The sequence below is a fragment of the Gouania willdenowi genome, chromosome 15 (assembly GCF_900634775.1).
Source record: "Gouania willdenowi chromosome 15, fGouWil2.1, whole genome shotgun sequence".
NCBI lineage: Eukaryota > Metazoa > Chordata > Actinopteri > Blenniiformes > Gobiesocidae > Gouania > Gouania willdenowi.
The window spans coordinates 22,702,142-22,709,374 of record NC_041058.1 but is presented as its reverse complement, the minus strand read 5'-3'; positions in this window follow the sequence as shown (position 1 = coordinate 22,709,374).

Here is a 7,233-nt window from a genome sequence, read left to right as displayed (position 1 = left end):
AACAATTAATAAGGAAATTAATAGCACTGTTTAGGAACTAATGAATCACAAAGAAGTCATCAGCAAGAGTATTTGTAATATTTGTTATTTTATCAATGGATCAAAAAGAAATAAATAACCCACTTTGACTCTTAAGCTATGTTACTTCCCCCGAGTTTGATCAAGGCTCTATGTTGTTTTTGGGTATTAAACAGCCATTTTTCATGTCTTTTACATGTCAATTTCCATGCCATCATTACTATGAAAATGGAATACAAAACTTCAAATAACTCATGAAAAACACACACATTACACATTTCACAAATACCTCATTGGCCACATCAACTCCAAGGGACTAAAGCTGAAGTGTTCTTAAATGACAACTTGAAATGTCCTTTTATCAGCTTCTCTCAGACACTTCAGGGAGGCTCTGCATCACCTTATGCTGCTCTGGAGTGCTACAGCTACTTATTACCCCCTGCAACGCAATAAAGTGGAACAAAAAAACAAGTTCTCCCCCTGTGTCTCTCTGTATCTTTAACCAAATAAATGAATTACATCTACATGAATTAGCTGAATTATTACTTATTTATTTATTGAATATATATCTGAAATATTAACATGTATATATGAAATTATTATCTTGTATAATGTGAAAACTATGAATTGCATTTTATGAGAGAATCTCTGACGGCTGCTACAGGCTTTGTTTAAAAGAGAAGCTGCCATGAGGCAATTAAGACGCACAACCTTGCAAAGGCTAACACTTACATCAAACATGTTATTGTTGAGATGATGTCAAATTAATCAATCTGATTAAAAACTGTTGCACACAAATTGAGCTCTGAATGACCACAGTACAGTGTCTGGTAAAAAGGGTGAGACTGAAGTGGAATCAAGTCTTTGCTATTTAAGCGATGACAGTCAAAGTAAGTGAAACTGGCACATGATCACAAAAGCAACAGTGTCCATAAAAGCAGTTTATTATAATTTGGTCCTTTTTGTATATACGGCAGCCCTGCAGATGTTCTCCTTTGCGTTGCCAGCTCTCTGCGCTGGCTAGCTGGTGTGTGTCGTCCCATCTGCTCCCACACACTAATCAAACCTGACGAAGGTATTTCCTGACCGACATTCCCCACTGATGCTCTCTACCTGCTAACTCACACACCAACACTAAGCTTTGCTGGCACACAAAGACGCGTTACTGTTGTGAATTTCAATGGGAGGTTGAACAATTATTTCTTCTACCTTACATATGACCTACTTAATGTTGTGTTGCAATAGATAATCATAGTGCATGATTTGATTGGAAAGTACCAGTGATTTCACAAGAATGATGTGACGTCAGACGTGTATAATAGACCTTTTTCACACTTCCGCATTTTAAACCGGGAGTGGTGGGCAACAACTTCCTGTGGCTATAGCTTTAGCATTAGACAGTGACAAAAATGCTCAGTCTCGGCGTTGGTTGCTCTTGTTCTGTTCGTGGTTGCTCTTGTGGGGCAATAAAACAGCAATACCTGTCTTACCACGCTTTTACGACGGACCTAGACCGAAAGAGGCAGTGAATCTAAACAGTTAGGAGGGATTAGGGTCCGGAATCTGTATTCTTCACTACACCAGCACTTCACTCAGGAGGATTTTGACAGCGGATCCAGTCACCATCAGACGCCTTAAAAGTGGAGCTGTTCCATCTTTCTTTCCCTGGAATAACTTTATCGCACCACCGAAGAGAGAGTCTGCCTTCGAGAGGGCTCAGAAACGGCAGCTTGTCCTCCCACAGCAAGCTAGCCATGCTGAAGCTGCTACGGCACATCCACCCACAGGTAAATAAGACGAACACATATCAGAATGTTAAAATCTATTTTAAATGTCTATAAGATGCCTCTCTTTAAACATTCTGAATATTTTAACAGACTAAATTAGGTTTCTTTATTGCAATGTTTATACTTCATATGTTGTAGATAGCAGTTAGTTCACAAAGCTACTTCTTTTCTCATCTTGATAGTTGTGGATATATTCTTCATGGAAGAACTAATACTCTTTATCAAGTTTATTTGTTCGGGTATTCGCCACTGCGATTGTCTCTGCAACGCTGTTGAAAAAATAAGAACCAATTTCCCTTAGACCCGCAATAACAGGAAGTTACTTGGCACCAGGAGGCGCCACTTCCGGTTGTCGTGAAAAAGGTCTATAGGAAAACAAAATTTCGTTGAAAGGGATAATTATTTAAAATAGAACACAATTTTTTTTATTGCACCACTTTTTCTTTTTCACTTATCCTAAACAGTGACAGTTGGCTTAAGCCACCCTTTTTCAGCCGGAACTTGATGAAACGGAAAAACCCATCTTGGCTTGGTTAAGCCAGATGCCATCTTGTTGTTCCCTATTGTTTTAATGATAAATGATGAAATACCCTCTGAGTGGCCTTGGGCTTTCTGTGCATTTTTTTCTGTTCCTTCATTTGCATGTCTTGTTTTTACAGACTTGGGTTTCATCCTCTGTATGCAGTCTTCATTTTGAGTATTTATTGATGCATTTCTATAACATAGCTCTTAGCATCTTTCCTTTGGTGTCAGGAACTGTTCAAGTCTGTAAGTTTCTATGATTGATAGATTTTCACACATAAAATCTCACTGGCCTGCCACTAGTTGACTCCAGTCTCTTACAAACTTGAGGAAAACATCAGAATTAGAAACAGTTTTATTGCCAGTAATAGTTACACCATGCTAGGGATTTGTTGTGGTGGGTTGGTGCAAACAAATATGGAGATGGAGACTAGTAAACATGGATCACTTTACGAAAGTAAACAAGAGAAAAGAGAAAGCTGGATGCTGAGGAAGTGAATCAAAGGCTGGCCTCTGGCAAATGAATCATTTATGTTACAAAAGTTTAAAAGAGCTGTGTGTATGCACAGATTTGAATAGTGTTGATCTAAAAGGGTTTTTTTTTTTTTTTTTAATCGTCCTTATTCGGGTTTGGACGGGCTCAGGCCGTATTTGTATTCTATGCATTAATTATATTAAAGAGATAAATCTAAGTATGACAAATTGAGTGTAGATTCCATCCATCCATTTTGTGACCCACTTGCTCCTTTTTCAGCTCTCTTTGGGCGTTAGGCGGGGGTACACCCTGGACTTTCCAGGAGTGTAGATTCTTTATATTTTAAACCGTGATGCAGTAGGTAGAAAGGCTGATGGGGTGCACCTAGTTCTTACTCCTAGGCTGTGATCAATTTTTCAACATCCACCTATTGATGCAATCATTGGCAAACATTTTTTTTAAATAATAAGCTGGATGAACAAATAACTTTTGCTAAGAATCAGCAAACATTGGATTGTAATGTTCATGTTCAGGCTTGGCTTTTGAAACATTGAGTCTACTGGGTGTGTAAAATATAAATAATTTGGGTAACTCTCCATGAAAACATACACAGTATAAAAGCAAAGAGCCCATCCATTAAGACAAAAAGAAAATCATTCAAACTCTTTAGTGAGATAGGACTGCAGACAGCCTTTGTGCTTCCAGTCATTGAGATCCATTCATCCCACCACAAACAATTACCACCTGACTAGCCTCTGTTTTTCTCTGTCACCCATTTTCTCTCTCTTCTTTTTTTAAACCAGGTGCTGAGCCCATATTCTCTTAAGGATTCCTGTGGTTGCTAATGTTTTTACTCTACTTGTCGCACAGCATCTACCAGTGTCAGAAGTGAGACTGTGCGCTTGGCCATGTCTTATGGCTTCCATAAGGTTTAAAACCTGGAGGAACTCCTACATGCAGATTGATCTGTGTCTGAAGCTGGGTGGTGGGCAGAGCCAGCCGCCAGCTGTCTGCATGATTTAACTACATGTGTAAATCAAGAGTGAGTCTGCCCGAACAGCCACCCTCATTTCATTCTCCCTACAAATCACACCACGCATGCCCTGCAAAAGGGTAATAAAGGCACCCCAAAATAATCATCCTCCACAACTATCTATCTTATGCTTTCATTTATTAAGTAGATGAGCCAAAATCAGACGTTCATCATGTGTGATAGCAAGAATATGGTTTGATCCAGCCAGACATTGTTTGGCATGTCATGCATGGTGTCACGCATTCTTTAAATTATTTATAGAAATGTTAGACTAATACACAAGACAAAGCTAAGACTATGAAAGTAACAGAAGGCAAAGAACAACAACAAAACCAAGTACAACATAGCAAAACTCAGTTTTGCAAACAGCATGGGAAACGGGTACTAGGTGCTGAAGGCTGAAGATCCAGAAGGTAAAGAAACAGAGTGTGATTGCAGGGAAAACCTGGGTAAACCACTGTTTAAAAAAAAGCCACAGATCAGCAAAAGTTAATAAAACCTTGTAGAAGAACAAAAAAGATACTGTAAATAAGCAGATCTGGGGCATCCGATACAAACAAGTTAGAAAGAGCTAAGAGAGAAGAAAGAGATAAAGATTGCAATTTAGCAGATGCTTTTACCCAAAGCGATGTACAACACAAGCATTTAGGGTTAAGGAACTTGTTCAACATCTCACAGTGATGGTCGAGGTTGGATTAGAACCGGTGACCCTTCAATTACTTAACCTATATAGAGTCTTGCACTACTAGATAGAGATGGTGACCTCCATATTGGAAGGGAAGCAGTGAAGGCCCGATGGACAGAACATTTTAAGGATGTATGAAATAGGGAAGATCTGGAAAACCCAATAACTTTCAAAAAGCAATGTGAACTAAATTACCAAACTGAATATATTACAGTGAAATGAAATGGTTAAATGAAATCAAGAAGCAATAAAAAGGCTGAAGAATGAGAAATTATCCAGAATCGACTCAATCACAGCAGTTACTGAGAGCTGACATAGAGATTTCAACAATCAAAATACATCAGCTGTCGGGGAAAATATGAAAACATAAAATAATTCCAAAAAGCAAGCAAATAAGGGTGATCTACCCTACTATCTATGGTGGAGAATCCTTGAAAGGATTACCATAGACCGGATCAGGAGTAGAATAGGTTACAAATTGGGAAAGGAAAAAAAAAAAAAACAGGTCATAGAGAACGAAGGGGGTCATCTGCATACCTAACTGAACACATTATTGTGTGGCAAACAGCATTATACCTGAACTTTATTGATTTCAAAAAGGCTTTTCAACTCAGTACTCAATGAAACGCCTTAGCTACTCATGAACAAACATGAAATCCCCAAGAAGATTGTAAGAAGAATGGTGGAAGCATTCTATGAAGACCTCATTGTTGAGTAGAAGACTAAGTAGACACGGGTGAATGGTTTGACATTAAAACCACAATCAAACAAGGATGAAACATGTCAAGCTGCTTGTGTTTGATTGGATAATGAGAAGAACAGTTGAACGTGATAAGAATGTGATTAGATGGAAGTTAACATCAAAACAAAGATGACTTGGACTTTGAGGATGAAATAGTGCTACTGTCTGTTGTGGCAGTTTTGATTGAAATGAGACAGAGTCAAGTTGAAGGGTTAAAGGTCAAATGTGGACAGGGTTTATTTGGTCAAAGGGTTTTGGGGCAGATCGGTCTGGGATTCAGAGGTTTCAGTTTGAGCACCCCATGAATCTGTAGCTGTTCTGTGCTCTCAGGGTTTTGTACGTTGGTAATAGCACTAAACATTGCAATGATGGAGCCTCTGAGAAACTCCTTGGTAAATGTTATCAGTACGATAGTATCTGGCCTGCTTCGGCTGTTTGACCAGAACTAACCAGGAGAGATTCTGTAATCACATATCACTGTCCACTAGCAAAGAACAAATTGCACAGAAAACCACAAGAATAGAAGAAGCCAGTGGGTTAAAATAAACACAAGAAAAACAAAAGTCACGAGAAAAATACAAATCAGGAACAAATGAAATCAGATATACAAGAAGTTGATGATGTAAAAGAGTTTACCTACTTGGGAGCCACTAGTTGTAAAGAAGGTGATGTGAAAGACCTAAACAACAGACTGTCAAAAGCTTGAGTTGCTTTTATGAGACTATAAAGGAAGTGGATGTCAAACATATTTGAAGAACAAAGTTGAGAATCTACAAGACGCTGAGGTAGTATGAGTGCCAGTTCTGTTATACAGCTGCAAAACTTGGAGAACCAACCAGAGGAACAACAATGCAGTAGATGTGTTTCATAACAAGTGTGTTTGAAGGACATTGAGAATCCATTGGGAAGATTATGTCAGTATTGAGGAGCTATATAATGGACCTACTGAGTGAAGAAGTGATGAAAGATTGCAGAAGATCGGACACATACTTGTGCAAAACCAAAACAAGGACAGCATATAGCGATAGTAATGAAGGGAAAAGAAAGGAAGACCAAAGACCACCTGAAGATGTACAGCTGAGAAAAAAGAAAGAAAAAAGCAGGATGGAGATCATGGACTGAAGTATAGACAGCAGTAGCTGGAAGGGCTCTGGCAAGGTTTTATACATCACTAGGCTCAAAGTGGATAAGTAACAGGTAGACCTACTACATACAACTGTTTAAATAAAACAATGATTACGCAGAATGGATTCTAGAGTTTGTACTTCTATACAACGTGGGATCAATGTTCAAGTATTTATCTGAGCAATCCAATTCTCGGGAGTGGGCTGCATAGTGATGGACACCTAAAAGATACTCTGTATTTGGGGGGTTTCACATCCAGGATGAAAAACAACAACAATGATGACAGGACATGCACTTTTGACAGCACTCACAGGTATAAAAGCTGCTTGGACGCACTTAACTCTACCACAGTTGACAAGCAGACAGTGGTCACAAGCAACACTGCTGGCTTTACAAAATAATGCCTGTTATAAAGGTTCATCCTGTCCAGAATGGTAATAAAGTTTCTCAACACTGGAGGCTGTTTCACTGGGAGTTTATCAGTAAACACACAGAAGAGGTTTACATATTAAAGGAAAATGCTTATTTATTAGAAACAAACACTGTTTTTTTGGGTTATAAATAAAGTATGTGGGCTAATCGAAAACATACGGTATGACTTCCTTTTGTTTTTGTTGGAACAACAAACCTCCAAACATGAAGTCATAGTTCATCAGTATTCTCAAGGATCACCCTCTGGAAATAATGAATTCAGGCCAGCATCTACTTTGTCAAATGGCTCTAATAGAGGGCTTCCAGTTTTCATGAGTGTTCTGGTCTAGATTTATTCAGATAGGATTGAGATGGAGTTGCTGTAGTACAGCAAATCATTTTCCCCAAGATACTTTGATTGCTCTACGTTTGTGA